Consider the following 20,149-nt stretch of genomic DNA (forward strand, 5'->3'; position numbering starts at 1 on the left):
TGCGGAATAAAAGCTTTCAATATGATTTTGATTCTGAATATGCAACGTTCTTTAAGGACAAAAAAATTATTATTTGATGTAACAGCATTTCAAAGTGTTCATACGCTTTCTCCTCTCTCTAAAATTACTCTTATGAGGAGGTTTTGCTTGTGAGCAAATGGTAATGATTATAGACAATGAAAACTTAAGCGGTACGGTAAATTTTCCATTGTTTTCGCTGTATATGAAACTCTAATCATGAGTATGGGCAGTGAATGTGCAAGGGAGTCAACCGAATGTCTGCAATCTAGATCAACGTAAAGACCACCCAGAGTTCCTACGTCATGCATCCACAGTGGTTGCGACGAATACAGATGCTGATCTTATTCTCATAATCAACGTCTTCGTTACCATTTCATGAATGTTTTATCTATAAATCATACTCTCTTGCATATCGTTCTTTCATCATTCTCCCCCCCCCAAAAAAAAAACCCGCCCTCGAACTAACACTCAACTATCGACTATTCCGAGTCATTCGTTCATCTTCCCTTTCAGGAGATGCGAAGTTGTGTCCGAAACGTTTGGACCCAGTCCTTGAATAATTACACATCATAAATGTCATTCAGATAGAGACTTTACTCCCTTCCTCCTGATGGAAAGTGTATTATTTCCTAAATAGTCAAGATTCTCTACAAAATCAGTATTGCTGTTGCCGGTCACATTCAATAAAGACTTGTCTGAGAGAGAGTACACTTTCCAGCAATGATAATGCATCATTATTATTAGATTCCTAGTCTTAGTGAAAAGCAAAATAATGTACAGTTATTACAATTGCGTTATCGAAGATAGCCCATTGGACCGTCTATATTGCTCGTTTGGTATGACTTCTCAAATTTTCTCCTCGTGCTTTTCCTTATCATTTCCCTTGCTGTACTGATCCATTTATGAATTTATCTCATAAATATTGATTTCCATACTGAATTTTTTAAAGAATTTTCACATAAATTCTTGATGTTGAAGGTGAGGGTGAAATTTTGAAAAAATAAACTCTGAAGTCTGGCCCCACCAGCCATTGTGAAAGCAACTTTCAAAGCCTTCCACTCACTGGCCAAAACACAAAAGCCTCAGCCAGTGATAGAAGGCGATAGAAAAGGCCTCTAAGCTGGGTCGGGTGGAGGTCTCTGATTGGCCAAGAAAAAATCTTTGCGGTTTTCTTGAGCAGTTCTTGGACGGCTGTAAAGGTGTAAGGAAGTCCTGAAAAGTAGACCATTTTCAAATGTCGTTTACACGGTTACAACTTCCAATTTTTGTGAGTACATGTCCTTATTGTGCTGTCAGTATTAAGCATATTTGTGTAATGTCCGGTGATGTTTATTAGGTGAAAGGGTAATTAATTTAAGCATTTCATGATTGTTGAGCAAGAATTCCGGTCCTACTTAGGAACCGGTGATGGTTTGTCTGGTGAATTTGGCTTATTTGGGAGGTCGGATTGGTTTTAGCTGGTAAATTTTCAACCTCTCAAAGTGAGTATTCACTCAAAATCCCACGTTTGGCATGGTCTCATAAAAGGTTACAAACTGCGAAATTTGTTACTAATACCAGTGGTTTAAAGGTTCATTCTTTGACCTGACAGAAGCACACGACGAGGTCTAGAGGTTATGCAAGTTCTTGATAGCATTTCCGTTTGTGTAAGGTCAGTGAAGTTCTGCATCTTGGACCGCAGACATTGTGAAAGGTGACAGAGCAGCTTATAGACTGGGTGGCCCGACCGTGACTTCCTGTATACATTTTCCACTTTTACAGATGCTTATGACCCATCCTACAACTAAACCAGGGGCATTTGCATTGATAAGGTACATTGACATTCTCAAGGTGCGTTTTATTTGTTAAAATGCTTTAAGTGATATTTCTATCTGCCACCCAAAACTAGTTAGTACGTCATTTAGTTATCTGCGGAATAAAATGGATAATTTTACTTGTCAATCGGAAGGGACTGACTTGACACATAAGGACACTAGTCTCTCTCTCTCTCTCTCTCTCTCTCTCTCTCTCTCTCTCTCTCTCTCTCTCTCTCTCTCTCTCTCTCTCTCTCTCTCTCTCTCTCAGAAAAAACGGTTTATTTCACTTCAGTCAGTCTTAAGGGGCTGACTGACTCTTGTGAACACTAGCTCTCTCTCTCTCTCTCTCTCTCTCTCTCTCTCTCTCTCTCTCTCTCTCTCTCTCTCTCTCTCTCTCTCTCTCTCCCCCTCCCAAGTAGTCATAACCTAAACCAGCCACTTTTTCCTTGGTTTTCTGTAGGTGTGTTGGTGATTTACTATGTTGATAAATGTTTCAAGTGCCATATAATGTGCTGTTGAAAAAACACTGCCTAATTTGTCACGTAAATTTTATTTGCGCCTTAGATAATGAAAAATCTTATAGATACCGGAAACAGATAATAAAAATCTTTAGTTTACATATGCATTTTTGATATGGAACGATATTTTCATTGACGCCCAGTGATAGAGCAAAGTCGCAAAGAACTATGGTTCAGCAACCAGCAGGTGGACCTCACCTGTTTACGAGACTGCTCCTCCACTAAGTCTGCCCCAGGTGCCTTTGGTACTGTTATGACTGGGAATTTTTTGTCAATTTGTCCCTTTAAATCATTGCTTGTGTTCCTGTATTTGATTAGAGTTTAAGGCAGTAATGTCTCTTTAAGTAGAGTTCTCGTCGTTTTGGCCGTAGGCACCTTTACGTGCAAAATGGGCTCCGTGTTTAGTACCAGTCCCTTGGGGATGTACAGTACGTAAACATAAAATAATGACGGTAAATACCATAAACATAACGTCTTACGTTGTTTTTGATATTACGGCCCAAATGAACCCTATTTAGAACGCGTGACGTCATGGCAGAGCAAACCTGAGCTGTTTTATCCGGCATTAAATTCAAGTGTTTTTCAGTATGTAGTTATTTCGTATATTTTCCAGATATTTCCCGTGACTTTAGTTACTTGTGGAGAGTTGCACAACCAAGTAACTCTCGCATCACCGTATCTGTCAGTTAGTTGCAAGCGGCATGCTCCTTATAAGTCGCAAAAACGAAAAAATGCTAGTGTAGGTACGGTCAAGAGACCGTTCTTTAGGTTTTTAAGCGTAACGAGCAGACGGTGTGAGTCAGAAATCATTCCTCCCACTTGCATTCATTGATTCCTCAAATGCAGAAGTCTGCAGTGAAATAGCCTCAAGACATAGCTTTAGAGTTCATGTTACATTTAGTGCATAGGAGTGTTAAAATTATCCAGTTATCCTGGATGATTATCTTTATCCTGGGTGTCATTTAGCCAGCGTTCGCTTATACTGAAAAGAGGTGTTCTTTGCCCAATGGTGCTTGAGGGAAGGAGCCATCAAAATCGAGATTGGTTTTAATTCTGTTTCTCATAAGCATACAGGATGTTAAGGATCATTCAACATAGCCAAGAGGGCTGTCAATAACTTCACTAACGACCACGCATCCGTTTCCATTTATTTTTTCTCTTCCCATCCAATGACCAATTTCATTACCTAAAAATTTTAAGAGGTCAGTTCCCATTCTTTTTTTAAGAATATAATATATATTCTTAAAAGAATGGGAATTGAGCCTTACAGATTTCTGGGTAATGAAGATGGTCATTGGATGGGAAGAGGAAAAACAAATGGAAGCGGATACGTGGTCGTTAGTGAAGTTATTGACAGCCCTCTTGGCCATGTTGAATGATCAGAAACATCCTTTATGCTTATGAGAAACGGAATTTGGTTTATTTCGATTTTGATGGCTCCTTCTCTTAAGCACCATTTGCAAAGAAAACCTCTTGAATAAGCGAACTCATTTCTTAAGACGAGACTATTGCGAGTCCAGAAATGGGATGCAATAGTCTTATTAAACTTTATGGTGAAATACTGTACTAATGATGTCGAACGTGAAAGGACACAAAATACCGTTTAGTGGGCTTTAACCTGAGCCCAAATTTGTCCCCAGTGTCCCCTCAAAATCATGATGCTGATGTTAATCACTTCAGTATTGACGAGACAGGTATCCCTAAAGCTATTTTCTCACTTGCATGGCCTCTGACCGTTTATTAGATGCTTTATATACCAGTCTGTATTCTGGAAAACCGTTAGATGCTTTTCATACCTGAGAGTCTGTGTTTGGAAAATGAACGCTTTGGTATTTTTTTCAAAACCTGAAGATTTACACTTATATTAAACTTAATATGTAAGTCATTGTTTGTAAATTGTAATAACAAAATTTGTTTTTATTTCAGACAGATACGGAGGCCGTGGATGTGGCCAGTTACTGCAAGATGTGGAAATAAAGAAGCTTGGAATCTTCCAAACCTGGGAGTTAAAATGTCCCATACCTTGCTTTAGGTGAGTGGAAGGTTCTTTTGAAATTAACTTAAACTTTGAACAACTAGAGGAAAAAATTCTCATAGAAAACTTAAAAAATTAGTAATATATCTATAAATTTGAAAGAATATATTTTCTGTAAGGTATTAGTTATTATTAGGCCCGGGAATTTCAATCTTTTGATTTCAAGGCATTTATCAAATTAATGAGTTCTTAGACTTGGCAGTACATGCTTTCAGAATATATTATAAGTTGTGTTTATGGCAATATTACTTAAATTTAACATATAATTTTTACGTTCTGTTACATTGGAGATTTCTGAATTTGAAGGACCTAGAGAACTCGCATCTATCTTCTTATCGTCAGCAACCTTGTTAGTTTCAAAATTAATGGGAGCAGTGAAATATTCAGATAAGAAGGGATTCAGTTATGGTAATAGTGGCTCTTGAAAAAATTGTTAATAACTATTTATTAAAGCTGTTGGTTACCAGGAGATAAATACTGGAAGCGTGATATTATTATAAACATTGCATAATGTTATTGGCAGATTGATTGTTCTGATAACTCCTCCATTAAACTAATTACTATATTGGCAATGATATGAATAAGACTTAATTTTTTTAATGATTAATAAAAACAGTCCTTCTCAAGGTAGTCATAACTGAATAGTACTTACTATACAGATTTTTAAAGGCGGAAATGTTGCAGGAGGGGGAAATGGAGCCATGATCATTGATTGCTCAGGTATTCGGTGCCGCTCGAGTTGGGTTTTATACTGTACGGTTTACGTTACAGTGGTTATTACTGTACATTATCCCATGTATCTGGTGGGGTCCAGATGTCAGTTTCTGAAAACTGTTTTTCTTGACTTCAGGAAGTGCTTTCCATGCCTTCTTACCATTTATCTTTTTCTTTATTATCCGAGATTTGCGAAGATAGTTTATTGATATCCTTTACTGGTGTTAATTTTTTATAGACTTGAGATATCCTGCTCTCTTTGATGTTAGCTAGCTCTGTATGTAGTTCATTTGCATTTCTATTTCTAGCCTGTAACTTTATCCCTTTGTAAATCTAAGACCTTGATATTGTACGACCTATACCCATTGCTTATATTGGTGTTATGTGGATAATTGAGAACGAGTCATACTGTATTTGTGTTGGATAAGCACTCTAGTGTTTATTTTTTTATTATACAGTATTGTTTGTGTTGCAAATTCTAGTTTATTCAATAGATGAATAACTTACCTGTTAAAACACGCATTGTTGAGGGTTGATACCCCTTTATCTAAAGGGAGCAGTAATCCAAGAATGTTATTTTTTAATAATAAGGTTAATCTTTCAGTATTCTGAATAGGTTTGTTTGGCAAAGTGCCAGCTCGATTTTGGTTTCTGCTCCTTGAATTTCATTTTCAGTCAGTACTGTCGAATTACGTGACATGAACAGTGTCATCTGTTGATCAGTTTATTTAAGTGACTACTGAAACTAGATGGGGATGGTGACAGTGAAAGAAAAGAAAGGAACCTGGGGTTGGGGTGGATAGGGGGGAACCTTTGGGTACCCCGTCCCTTTGTATAATAATTTGACCTCTTGGGACGTTAAATGCAGTTGTTGTTTTCCTTGAAATTAGAAAATGAAGGATTATTGATATGAAGTCTGGGTTGTTTTAAGGGAGGTGATGTATTTTGTAGATTAGACCTCCGTGCCATACAAAGTCAGTAGGCCTTTCTGTACATACCAGTCTGATAGGTCTACGGGTGACTGGGTTGGATATGGCCTTATCCGGTTTAGCAAGATTTGGTAAGAGGCATCATTGTTTTTCAAACTGCTTCATGATAAGAATGAAATTCATTGCATTTGTCTAATTCGTTTTCTTCATAGTTGTTTATAAGTAAAATGTAGAGAATTGTATCAGAAGTGGGAGAGATAAGTCCCTGGGAGCATTGGGATATGTTTTTGGTGAAAGGTTAGCTTTCTTGGGAAGATGAATTTTCTAATTTTAAATTTCTCTTAAATGCCTTTTGGCTAATTGCTCGAGGATGAAGCGGCACCAATAACGAACAACGCTCTCTCTCTCTCTCTCTCTCTCTCTCTCTCTCTCTCTCTCTCTCTCTCTCTCTCTCTCTCTCTCTCAAAATAATGTCATTACTTGCTGAATTATTGAATTTAATCGTAAGTTCAAGATTGTTGATAATTCCTTTTCAACTTTTCAGACTTTGATCCTCGACATTCAACCAGTCTCTGTAGGATTTCAGGGTATCAAGTTTCCGTCGTTGGACAAATGTTGGCGCCGAGGAAGATCATAACACCAAAGTAAGGGGTCCTCGTACAACGTCTTGATTCCTATTATTAATACTTGAATTTATATATTCAATAGAGTTATTTTGTAGCTGTCTTTGCCTTACCTCTAACATATAATCTCTTATATTCTTCGTACGATATAGTAAAGTTGTGGCTTTTGGTGTTTTAACACATTATTGGTTTGGATTTATCTTTGGCTGTAGTTGTCATTGAAGTTGCTGATGGTGCGTTTATGAGAAACGAAAGCAGCTGATTAAGTTAGATATTAAATCTTTTACTGTAGTAAAGTGGACTTAACTGTCGTGAGAGAAACGCTTTTGCCTAACGTTCTTATAGCAGCAGGATTGTACTAAAATATCAAAGTTTGTAGAATTAGGATGCATTTTTCCTTAGATATTATAATAGAATATTTGTCAAATGACTTTTTGTAGTCATGACCGCATAACTGCTGAAAATACCATTTCTTCAAATAGAAGAAAATTGAAGTTGGAAGATTCCTGAGTTACTGCTAAAGGAACTGAGACTACTTTTAGAGGAAACTGAATAACCAATAGGCCAATGAGACCGATTTTCTTCGGGGCAGATGGCTGAATGAATATTCTTAGTTAAAACTCTGATGAATTTTAGTATATCAAGCTGCAGTCGAAACGGAATGAAAGGTATGGAGTGTGGTGCTTGTTGTGAGTGTGACAGTGGTGGGGGAAGGGGGTTGCAGCCATAGGCTGCTTAAAATTTACAGATTTTTTTCCTTTGTTTCTTTTGAGAAGATGTAAATGTAGAAGGACCAAAGAGAGATAGTAAAGATTCTGCAATAGACTTTTATTACGTTTTTGTAATATTGAGATTTTAGTATTTAATATTTTTTGCATAATTATATGTTTAAAAAATCTCAAACTCTTAACCCTTGTTTGTGCTTCAACATTTTCTGTATGTATGACATGACACAGAATAATATCACAAATTAAATTAATCCTCTTCTAAAAATGGCATAAAAGAACATTCTCATTTCAAATATATCTGTGATCCTTTAATATCATAACATAAAAGTATTAAGAAAAACCTAAAGGTAATAATTTCCAGGTATTAGGCTAATATATTATTGCAGTAAAAAAAAAAGGGGAAACATAATGATTGGTTGAGGGGGCGAGGATACTAGCTGATGTTACATAATTTTGTAGGGGTTGTCTGGACATGTGTTATGAGGTGTGTCAAGGAGGGGAGGGCGGGTCAAAAATTACCAAAAAAAGGGTTACTTAATTTTTGAACGGCCCCTTTCTTCAAAGTATTTTTCTTTTTTGTGTTCAATCAAGAGAGATGTAATTTGTTCTTCATAATATATATATATATATATATATATATATATATATATATATATATATATATATATATATATATATATATATATATATATAGTTACAATCCCATACATAGGGTCTTTATGGTGGCTGGAATTAAAAGCCTCGTAGCTACAGCTGGTAGAGACGATGTAGGTTGTTGTCTCTCTAGTACTAAAAGCAAATACATCAGAATAGCTCTTTTATTACCATCTTAATTAGAGGACTAACTAACTTTGTGTGGAATGAAGTAGCAGTGTAGTCCCCTAATATATGGCAGTACAGTATATACTGTAGATTATCTCCCTTTGTCCTCTGCACTTGCCCTTATCTCTGTTTCTTTCACCTTCTTACCCTTTCTAGACTTGGTGAGGTCTATAGGGAATGTAGAATTCACTGAAGTATGTGTAAAGGTATTTTCTCTCGTGTGCTGATATGCTACGATATTGTAGTAACTTTTTGTTAGTAGTAGTTAGTTTCCTGTTTGAGAGTATTACGCAGAAGATTTTTAAATGATATACTAATCGAATTATCAAGAATGTGTTTTGTTCAAGTTCGTGATAAGAGACCCTTTGCAGTAATATATCATGGAAGTCATACTGTAATTGTACTGAAGTGAATGGACGAATACAGACTGATGGAGTCATTTTTTTTTTTTTTTTTGCTGGGTCTATCTTTGCCCTATGGTTAGTTGTGCTTGCTCAGTTTCTGTGGGGGGATAACCTGGCTTTATTAAAGCAAGTTTATGTTTGCCTTACATTTAGTTGTGCTTGCTTAATTTCTGTTTGGGGGGAGGTAACCTGGCTTTATTAAAGCAAGTCTATCTTTGCCTTACATTTAGTTGTGCTTTCTCAATTGCGGGGGGATAACCTGGCTTTATTGAAGCAAGTCTATCCTTGCCTTACGTTTAGTTGTGCTTGGTTAATTTCTGTTGGTGGGGGGGGTGTAACCTGGCTTTATTAAAGCAAGTCTATCCTTGCCTTGCGTTTAGTTGTGCTTTCTCATTTGGGGGAGGGGATAACCAGGCTTTATTGAAGCAAGTCTGTCTTTGCCTTACGTTTAGTTGTGCTTGCTCAATTTCTGTGGGGGTGGGGTAACCTGGCTTTATTAAAGCAAGTCTATCCTTGCCTTACGTTTAGTTGTGCTTTCTCAATTGCGGGGGGATAACCTGGCTTTATTGAAGCAAGTCTATCCTTGCCTTACGTTTAGTTGTGCTTGGTTAATTTCTGTGGGGGGATGTAACCTGGCTTTATTAAAGCAAGTCTATCCTTGCCTTACGTTTAGTTGTGCTTTCTCAATTGGGGGGGTGGGAGTAACCTGGCTTTATTGAAACAAGTCTATCCCTGCCTTACGTTTAGTTGTGCTCGCTTAATTTCGGTGGGGGGGGCCGCTAACCTGGCTTTATTAAAGCAAGTCTATCTTTTCCTTACGTTTAGTTATCCTTGCTCAATTTCTGTGGGGGCGGTAACTTGGCGTTATTAAAGCAACTCTACCCTTGCCTTACGTTTAGTTGTGCTTTCTCAATTTGTGTGGGGGGGGTGTAACCTGGCTTTATTAAAGCAAGTCTATCTTTGCCTTGCGTTTATTGTGCTTGCTCAATTTCTGTGGGGGGGGGGTGGTAACCTGGCTTTAATGAAGCAAGTCTGTCTTTGTCTTACGTTTAGTTGTGCTTGCTTAATTTCTGTATGGGGCATAACCTGTCTTTATTAAAGCAAGTCTATCTTTTCCTTACGTTTAGTTGTGCTTGCTCAATTTGTGTGGGGGCGAGGTAACTTGGCTTTATTAAAGCAAGTCTTTCTTTGCGTTACGTTTAGTTGTGCTTGCTCAATTTGTGTGGGGGCGAGGTAACTTGGCTTTATTAAAGCAAGTCTTTCTTTGCCTTACGTTTAGTTGTGCTTGCTCAATTTGTGTGGGGGGCGAGGTAACTTGGCTTTATTAAAGCAAGTCTTTCTTTGCCTTACGTTTAGTTATGCTTGCTCAATTTGTGTGGGGGCGAGGTAACTTGGCTTTATTAAAGCAAGTCTTTCTTTTCCTTACGTTTAGTTGTGCTTGCTCAATTTGTGTGGGGGCGAGGTAACTTGGCTTTATTAAAGCAAGTCTTTCTTTGCCTTACGTTTAGTTGTGCTTGCTCAATTTGTGTGGGGGCGAGGTAACTTGGCTTTATTAAAGCAAGTCTTTCTTTGCCTTACGTTTAGTTGTGCTTGCTCAATTTGTGTGGGGGCGAGGTAACTTGGCTTTATTAAAGCAAGTCTTTCTTTGCCTTACGTTTAGTTGTGCTTGCTCAATTTGTGTGGGGGCGAGGTAACTTGGCTTTATTAAAGCAAGTCTTTCTTTGCCTTACGTTTAGTTGTGCTTGCTCAATTTGTGTGGGGGCGAGGTAACTTGGCTTTATTAAAGCAAGTCTTTCTTTGCCTTACGTTTAGGTGTGCTTGCTCAATTTGTGTGGGGGCGAGGTAACTTGGCTTTATTAAAGCAAGTCTTTCTTTGCCTTACGTTTAGTTGTGCTTGCTCAATTTGTGTGGGGGCGAGGTAACTTGGCTTTATTAAAGCAAGTCTTTCTTTGCCTTACGTTTAGTTGTGCTTGCTCAATTTGTGTGGGGGCGAGGTAACTTGGCTTTATTAAAGCAAGTCTTTCTTTGCCTTACGTTTAGTTGTGCTTGCTCAATTTGTGTGGGGGTGGGGTAACTTGGCTTTATTAAAGCAAGTCTATCTTTGCCTTATGTTTTGCTCAATTTGTTGGGGGGGAGTAATCTGGCTTTATTAAAGCAAGTCTATCTTTGCTTTACGTTTAGCTGTGCTTGCTCCATTTCTGTGGGGTGGTAACCTGGCTTTAAATATTAAAGCAAATCTGACTTTGGCTTACATTTAGTTATTCTTGCTCAATTGCTGTGGGGGGGGGGAGAATTTCCAAATGTTCTGTGATTTCGAGTCTCTATCGCTAAACTTAAGAAAACCCATTGAATTTATAAGTTTACAAGTTTACTAATGACCTTGCTATACTAGATGCAGGTTTACTCGAGATCAGTTTTAAGTCAAGTGTGTAGCACTTTTTTCATGGTTTTTATCTTATGGTAAACTAATACTTATTTTGTGCTTTGGTCTTTCTACTGAAAAAGACCCATACTGTGCAGTTTAAAGTGTGTATGAAGTAATGAGAAGTTAATGTAAGGAAATTTTGTAGTGTAAGTTACATTCAAACCTCTTAGCGGAGGCACCAACCGATTAAAAGTGTAACCAGTACTCATAATGGATATTATGTATTTCAGGAATGGCGAGTCGCAGGCAGCTTCCTTCTGCTGTATACAGTGACCAGTCGATAGGAAACGGGATGTACGCCAAACGGTTGTAAAGGAGATTTGAGGGACCCCATTATGGCTGGCTGACGGGAGTTTCAAAGAGGTACGAGGGACCCCAGCAAGAGAGAGACCCTATATGTATGGCTGACGGAAACTGCATATACGAGGAACCCCAGCCAGAGAGAGATCCCATCATGTTTGGCTGAAGAAAACTGCCCCAGTCAGAGAGAGACCCCATCATGTTTGGCGGAAGAAAACTGCACTGCACTATCACGAGGGACCCCCAGCCAGAGATAGATCCCATCATGTGTGGCTGAAGAAAACTGCACTGCACTATCACGAGGGACCCCCGGTCAGAGATAGATCCAATCACGTTTGGCTGAAGAAAAGTGCCCCAGTCAGAGAGAGACCCCTATCATGTTTGGCTGAAGAAAACTGCACTGCACTATCACGAGGGACTCCCAGCCAGAGATAGATTCCATCATGTTTGGCTGAAGAAAACTGTCCCAGTCAGAGAGACCCCCCCATCATGTTTGGCTGAAGAAAACTGCACTGCACTATCACGAGGGACTCCCAGCCAGAGACACCCCATACCGTGGCTCAAGAAAACTGCCCTATCTTCAAAAATACCGGAAGTAGCTAGCTATCAGCAGTAATTATGATTGCTTTAATAATAAAATGTTTAGGGCGACTTCCTGAATCGTAAAACTTCGCCCCGTGTTCGAAGGTACTGTGCTATTGCTTTAAATTGAATGGTGGTAGTTTCATAGTACCTCTGTACTTTTTCTATATATATGGCTTAATAATTATAAAGCATTTTTTAGTATTTTTTATTCCTTAATGTCTTTCAATAGACGAAGCATACAGGAAAATACAGTTGAGAAACTTGTAATGATGATTTCATGGCAAAAGAAAATATGGTTGCATAACAGCTAATTGCACAAAAACTAAATCTTCCACAGCTATGCCCGGCTCTCAGACCAACAAAAAAAAAAAAAAAATAAACAAGTGAGGCGTCCAGAAACTTTTTAAATACTGCCCTGGATTACCGGCTGCTTTCTATATTCGTGGATCTGTTGTCCCTAACTTGAATCTTCTGAGCTCTTCTCACGTTGATCAGTCCCTAACTTGAATCTTCTGAGCTCTTCTCACGTTGATCACTCCCTAACTTGAATCTTCTGAGCTCTTCTCACGTTGATCAGTCCCTAACTTGAATCTTCTGAGCTCTTCTCACGTTGATCAGTCCCTAACTTGAATCTTCTGAGCTCTTCTCACGTTGATCAGTCCCTAACTTGAATCTTCTGAGCTCTTCTCACGTTGATCAGTCCCTAACTTGAATCTTCTGAGCTCTTCTCACGTTGATCAGTCCCTAACTTCTAATCTTCTGAGCTCTTCTCACGTTGATCAGTCCCTAACTTGAATCTTCTGAGCTCTTCTCACGTTGATCAGTCCTAACGATCTTCTGAACCTTCTCATAAAGTTGATCAGTCCCTAATTGAATCTTTTTTATGCTCTTCTCACGTTGATCAGTCCCTAACTTGAATCTTTGAGCTCTTCTCAGTTGATCAGTCCCTAACTTGAATCTTCTGAGCTCTTCTCACGTTGAAAAGTCCCTAACTTGAATCTTCTGAGCTCTTCTCACGTTGGTCAGTCCCTAACTTCTACATTCGTGGATCTGTTGTCCGGCGATATTCCTGAATCTTCTGAGCTGCTTTCACGTTGATCAGTCCTAACGATTCTTAACCTGTAAAATAAAGTTGTATTAAATGGTGCACTTTTTTATGTGCTTAGAAATTTTAAAGCTTAAATTTAATTTTAGGCTTAAAGAAAGAGGATTGTGTATTCAACCTTGATCCCTTGTTGAAAATGCAGTTCAAGGCTCGACGAGGACTGACTGCAGCTGTCTTCCTCAGCAGGGAATGGGAGTGGAAGTGGTACAAGAACTGGGACAGGAATGGGAGTGTAACTAGTACAAAAACGGAAATAGGAATGACAGGCATGACAGACAAATCTTCATCGAGCCTTTAAGTGTATTAAGACCTTAGTTCAAATTTCATAATTACGTCGAAATGACAAGTATAATTTTATCAAGCAAGCACTTCTGAAGGAAAGTATTCATATGAAACAACCACTTCTGAAGGAAAGCGTTCAAAGCTCAAAATATGAAACTTTAACATACACATGCATTCACACATGCACACGTACGTTGAAAAGCTCCCTTGAGCTAAAAAAAAAAAAAAATCCACAAGTGAGGGACTAATATAAGTGCCTCCAAAACGGAAAACACTCAAACCAACCAAACACAGTATCTAAGTTTCGACGTATTAGCTAAGTTATCACACTGAGTAAGACTCCCCAGATAAATACTCAAGCCTATAAGATGCATCAACTTCGTCGCCTACTCCAAGTTGAGATATCAAAAATCAGTGTCACTAATTTCATTCAAAATCATTTGCAATGAATACCTTACAGTTGTACAACAGATCAGACAGTTTTGGATGAAATAAATAAAAAAAAAATACAAGATTTGCTGTTGCAGTTCCATCGCAACAGCAATGCAAATACAAGGTAAAGCGGCAAACTGGTGCTCCACATAACCCCTTAACTACTTGCTTGAATAAAAACGCCTTATAAGACTTTCTACTTTCTGCTTAATGAAACATCTGAATACATTTAAACGACCGTGTTGCATTCTACTAAATTCTCGAACAAACTGCATCAAAAATCAACCCAATTCCAAAATTAACACTTCAGTTTGAAACATATAACTGGCTAGAAATATTAAAAAGCAAAGAGAAAGAGCTTTCGTGGAAATTTATCAAAAATCGAGTAGCCATTTCGCTGAGACTTCATCTCCAGTAGCCATTTCGTTGAGACTTCATCAAAATGGTTACAAAAACCTACGAGCCAGTTTCCTATGTATCTGAAGTATTTGAGCCTGAAAGATTGCAAAAATGCACAGGAAACTTGCAACAATGCAATAACTATAAACTTACAACAACCCTTAGCACTAATGCATACCGTGTGTCAATGAGACCGCAAAGCAAACAAACCTCTAGCAAGTTACAGAGTTCAGTGTTACTACTAATAAAGAATTGATTTCGGCTACTAAGGGATTCAGAGCCGATGAAACATGGTTTTTCGGCAGCGCCTTTTTATCAAAGCATCGGATGAAGGTGAAAGTTGGCAAGTGTATATTTTATAACCCTACCTAATTTTTGCAAGTATTATTTGGTACTTAAGTTCGATAGTTTTGATATTTATAGAGTAAAATGAAGGCGCCGATGACGGAACCGAGAAAATCACGGACAAGAATCCTAAAACCATTCGTGACGTAAACGTAATATGATGTCATGAGGCTCCGCCCATCCACCAGGTAGGTAGGAAGTCACAAACAGGTGAATTCGATAATGACCAGCAGGATATGGAATTGTCATCGTGGTTGCAAGACTCCATTTGTGCCACGGCTTGCCACTTTGTATACAAGCGAGAAGACCCGTGGCAAGATTTGCTATAGCGTGAATAGGTAATTATTTCTATAGTGGGTAATAGTTACCCGGCAACACTCATCTCTTACTACAGCAAATAGAAGGCTATAGTGTCGAAACCTGAGGTAAAACAAAACGGATTGTCTTTTTGTATTCCCGCCCTGAATAGATGTAGATCTAACAAATGAGCTATAGACTGGTTCATGTTGATGAATTACATATATTGAATTATTAGCTAAGTAGAAACAATACGAATATCAAGAAAATGGAAGAATTCCAAGCCAACAACTTAGTCCCAACAACTGCTATGGAAGTTGCAATGAAACTTCCACAAAATAATAAAAATAATAATAATTTATTGAGTGATAATGCAATCAAGGGGACGATGACAAATCCTGCTCCCCATCATTGATATAGGTGAAGCCTAGGATGGGTACTTATATCAGTTAGTGAATATGTCATCGGCAAGTTGGCAGAGCCACAGTGAAGAAATGTTTTACCCATATGTAAACTTCTCATCACTGTGGATGAAGCCTCATGATGTCATAGGTTAACGTCACCATTGTGTTCAAAACCCTCACCTGCGATTTTGATGGCTTTGGCATAGGATAAACACTTTACTCTGATAAGTACCAGAACTGCTGAACTTAGGTACTAAATAATACTTGCAAAAAAATTAGGTAGGGTTATAAAATACGCCCTTGCCAACGTTCACCTTTATCCAATGCTTTGATAAAAAAGATGTTGCCGAAAAACTGTTTCATTGGCTCTGAATCCCTTAGTAGAAGACTTGCCTAATTCAACTGAAGGACAAAAAACGAAGTTTTAAGATATACATATGAGAGAGAGAGAGAGAGAGAGAGAGAGAGAGAGAGAGAGAGAGAGAGAGAGAGAGAGAGAGAGAGAAATGTCCGATTGCCAGACTAGCCGGTTACGATAATTTAAAAGCTGAAAATTTGAATTTACATTAGGTCAATCGGGTTTTCGATTGGAATGTTGAAACGCTATCCAAAGACCTTAATACGCCAATCTTACATTTCCTTCCAAGCTCAGAAATAGCACTTCAGTCTACGGGAATTTTTAAAAACCCATTTACACGGAATGCCTTGGAAATGCACAACCAAAACTAAATCAGATGTGTAGTTTTGAATTAAATGAGTACAAAATATACACTACCATTGCAAACACGCTTCAACGACTCTACTGGAAATATGGTCGGGGAATCCTGAACAGCTGGTGTAAGTGAAAGAAAAGATGTAATCATTAACTAGTCCATGTAAATATAACCTCACGATAAAAACTGTGCCCTTAACCCGAAAAGCATGTTCTAATCCATCCCATATAAAAACTGAGAAACGATATAGTCAAGAGGCTCCTATCACCATCAGATTACCATATACCATCTTAAGTATGATTCCAGGTGTGAGCAAACACCAGGAAGCAACGGAAGACTGCTCATTAAGTTGCTTAACGAGCGGAAGTTACAAATATCTATATATATAATAGCTGGATGGATGTTTGTATGTAAGTGTGTATGTATGTTCCACATACATTCTGAAAAGCATTGAACAATTTCAACCAAACTTGGTATACACAATGACTTACTGCCTGGGAAAGAATACTGTGGGGGTAAGACATCACTGGCGCCAGAGGCGGCGGTGTGGGAAGGGGGTAATCAGTAAAAATAATCGAAAACGACAGATATTAGTGTAATCATATAGTTTTCGAGATCGCTGAGATGAATAGTGAAACTCCCGATGCCCTTTAAGTCCAAATTCAGTCCAATAGGAAGGAGGGTAGGAAGGGGGTGTGAGAAGGGGGTGACATGTAAAAATAACTGAAAACGGCAGATAATAGTGTCTAATTCGTAGTTTTCGACGTCGCCGAGATGAATAGTGACACTCCCAATGCCCTTTAAGCCCAAGTTCAGCTCCGATAGGAAGGGGGAGGGTGAGAAGTGGGTGGGAAGGGGGTGACATGTAAAAATAAACGAAAATGACAGATATTAGTGTCTAACCAATAGTTTTCGAGGTTGCTGAGATGAATATTCACACTCCCAGCGCCCTTTAAGCCCAACTTCAGCCCTTAGGAAGGGGTGGGGTGGGAACGGGGTGACAAAAATAACCAAAAACGACAAATATTAGTGTCTAATCCATAGTTTTCGAGGTCACTGAGATGAATTGTGACATTCCGATGCCCTTCAAGTCCAAATTCAACCCTGATAGGAAGCAGGGGTGAGAAGGGGTGAAAAATAAAATGTCAAAAACGACAGATATTAGTTTCTAACCCATAGTTTTTGAGGTTGCTGAGAATAATAGTGCCGCTCCCGATGCCCTTCAAGTCCAAGTTCATCTCCGATAGGAATGGGGGTTGAGAAGGGGTGAAATATACAACGTCAAAAATGCTGGGCAATCCAACTGTAGTAACTATCTCAACAGGAGAGAGAGAGAGAGAGAGAGAGAGAGAGAGAGAGAGAGAGAGAGAGAGAGAGAGAGAGAGCGAGGCAATGCAACTGTAGTAACTATCTTAACAGGAGAGAGAGAGAGAGAGAGAGAGAGAGAGAGAGAGAGAGAGAGAGAGAGAGAGAGAGAGAGAAATCTGTAAGCTGCTGTCAACAAAATGAGCCTTGTCTATATAGTGGATGTTATGGGGACTGAAATGTGCAGACACCTTGTTACACCAAAGTAATGACGACCAATCAGTCAAGGTATAAGCACCTTGACAATTTTAATATTCTATTTGGCCCACCCATGGGGGAAGAGAGGGACTAGTCGGAAGAACTTCTGGAACCCTCATGAACAACTACACACCTTATTTGTACCCGTATGACATCAATCAATCTGCAGACAAGAAACGGCCCCTTCGATAGAAGTACGGACTGCCAGCAACGCCGTAACACAACCAGGAATGAAAATGGGAAATGAACAGGAGGGGCGCAAGAACGACAGATATTACAACTGACAATTCTTCATACCAGATAGAAATGTGTACTTTTAATCTTAATGGAGACTAAAATATAAGTTTCAAAAGCAACCTTCAAATCCGATTTCAAATCCCAGAATCTAATAACAAAAAGAGAGAGAGAGGGGGAAGGGGGAGGGGGAATTTCGATTAAAAGAATGAAGCCGTTTACAAATAAACACTAAGCTGAACCTGAACTACCACAGATGACTCAGCATTGTACATGGTAATTTTCACACCAATAGTACTATTAAGCCTATGCCAGAAAAGGACAGTCAATCAAGTTTTACTGCTTTCCTTGTTGGGACTCAATACTCGTCGTTACATCAAGGCTTTAACACGAATATATGAACTAAAGGGACTTTGCATCTGAATATGACTTAGAACACTGGCTAATAAGGAAAATGCTAATATTTTGCTGCGTGCTAGACAAGGGAAAATGTCACTTTTATACGGAGTGAAAACACAGAAAATGAGAACGCCAAAATGCTAAAAAGGAAGTTAACTTGTAATCGGTACTACAGGCTTCATTTTTACTGCTTTTACACTAATATATTCTAATAAAGTTATGCAGGTTCATTCAGCGCAGCTGAGAGAGAGAGAGAGAGAGAGAGAGAGAGAGAGAGAGAGAGAGAGAGAGAGAGAGAGAGAGAGAGAGAGAGGTGGGGGAGATTAAGTTTTGCAGTCAAAAGTAAGTTTTAAAAAGCCGAGGAAGGCAAATTTAACAAACCTATGATATTCAACCCACCAGTGTCTACGATCGAAATGCCAAAATATCAGTGGGTCTGTCAACACCAAGAGCAATAAATCTAACAAATGTCTAATGCTTATTTATCGACCTAATTTAGACCAGTTACAAGGGCCTTTTGACAGTTTGCTATATTTATCAGCTTTGCTACTACTGGATTTTAACATTTGAATGTCTTGCCACACCTGATGACAATGGGTGTGCGGGTATCAATATTGATTTGGTGGAATGGTGGATTTACAGAAACAAATGACAGTCTAAAATCAAACCTCCAGAAAATAAAATACAGATGGGTGGAATAAAATTGCCGGTAGACCAGGAAGTGACTGGAAAACAGCCTGAGATTTCTAAAGATGGAGATGATTTGGAAAGAGTGTGTACTTGGTCATTAAAATAGAAAGTATGGAATCAACAGGAAATTATGGCGGCGCAGAACAATATGGAGGAAGTCCATAGACAAGTACCTAGACCAGATGAGCACTCAGGCAGAAGTGCACAAGACTAAGGTAGGTGGACATGAAACAAATCTACGAGAGAACTGCACCCAAAATGTTATAGTGATGAATGACAGTACCCCAGCAGATAATGAAGACAGAACTCAAAAACATTCAGCCATATTGTACACAATTCATAAAAATTATGATCTTACATAAGGGCACACAAAGCGGAACAACAAGGCACAAAAGTGAACAGGTAAAACCTTTTATTTAAAGATCAGGTTTCATTAAATCCACAACTTGCACATTCTTACTTCATCGTTAAGTTATAAACTTTGGTAGAATACATCTATTCAGTGAGAGAATCTTATGAAGGCCATCCCTCTCTTGACTATCATTATGATTGCATACATCCATTAATGACTCTAGAACAAAACATGGTTTCAAAGACAAGAAATTAAACCTCAAGAAATAACCACACACATTTCGTTAACTTAAGAGTCCTAAGTTCCATAAAAAAAAATTTCTCGAGGTAACAAAAACAATCCACTTATAAAACTGGAAAGTACACCTATCCGATTGTAAACTTCCAAGTTCATTAATATCTCATGATTAAAAAAAAAACTTAATTTGTTGATTTTTATCTGCTGTAATTGTTACTACAATGAAATCATCATGTCATTAGTCATTGGATAATAAACCCCAATCCGACGATACTCTATAGTTTCGACCTTGGCCAACATCGAAGCCTAAAGCCTAACGATTTTGAAAGCGAATTTATCACCACAGAACTGATCAGAAACTACAAACCACTGCCTGCATGAGTCTTGAGGTGGACTGTTTAGTAAAAAGACTCATAGAAGGTTTACTTCAGAAAGGTCGAAGCCAACAAATCTTAAATTTAAGTGCTTCCACGCTGACCTGACTTGTGAATCATTCAAGAATAGATGGATAAACAACTTGACAATCTTCACATTGTGTGAAAGGACTGACAAACCTAGATACTAAGGCTATTCCCTTACATTTGTGGCCGATTAAAAATCTGGAAATCAGTATCCTCAAAGCATTATCCTAACACAAACGTAAGAACCTACATGACAATCTTCAAATTCATAAGGAGAAACTAACAACGCTAAGGTAATTAAGATGTCTTTTGGTTGAATTAAACTATCAATGCTCTAAGAAGTCAAGGTTAGGACGATTACTGGAGATCTACGGCAGAATATACCCTGAACTCAGC

The 20,149-nt window shown here is 38.5% G+C and overlaps 2 long non-coding RNA genes across 2 annotated transcripts in view; one reads left to right on the forward strand and one right to left on the reverse strand.

Annotated features, from left to right (window-relative positions):
- Window positions 1–1,174: 1,174 nt before the first annotated feature.
- LOC136828527 (uncharacterized) lies at window positions 1,175–12,270 on the forward strand. Its single transcript, XR_010850085.1, has 4 exons — window positions 1,175–1,288; window positions 4,262–4,367; window positions 6,558–6,657; window positions 11,246–12,270. It is a non-coding gene; the product is annotated as an uncharacterized lncRNA (long non-coding RNA).
- A 571-nt stretch (window positions 12,271–12,841) lies between these two features.
- LOC136828528 (uncharacterized) overlaps window positions 12,842–20,149 on the reverse strand; it is a 12,005-nt gene continuing 4,697 nt past the window's right edge. The window contains exon 3 of the long non-coding RNA XR_010850086.1: window positions 12,842–13,019. This is a non-coding gene — a long non-coding RNA (uncharacterized lncRNA). The remainder of the gene's footprint in view (window positions 13,020–20,149) is intronic.

Source organism: Macrobrachium rosenbergii, chromosome 43 (assembly GCF_040412425.1).
Source record: "Macrobrachium rosenbergii isolate ZJJX-2024 chromosome 43, ASM4041242v1, whole genome shotgun sequence".
Lineage (NCBI taxonomy): Eukaryota > Metazoa > Arthropoda > Malacostraca > Decapoda > Palaemonidae > Macrobrachium > Macrobrachium rosenbergii.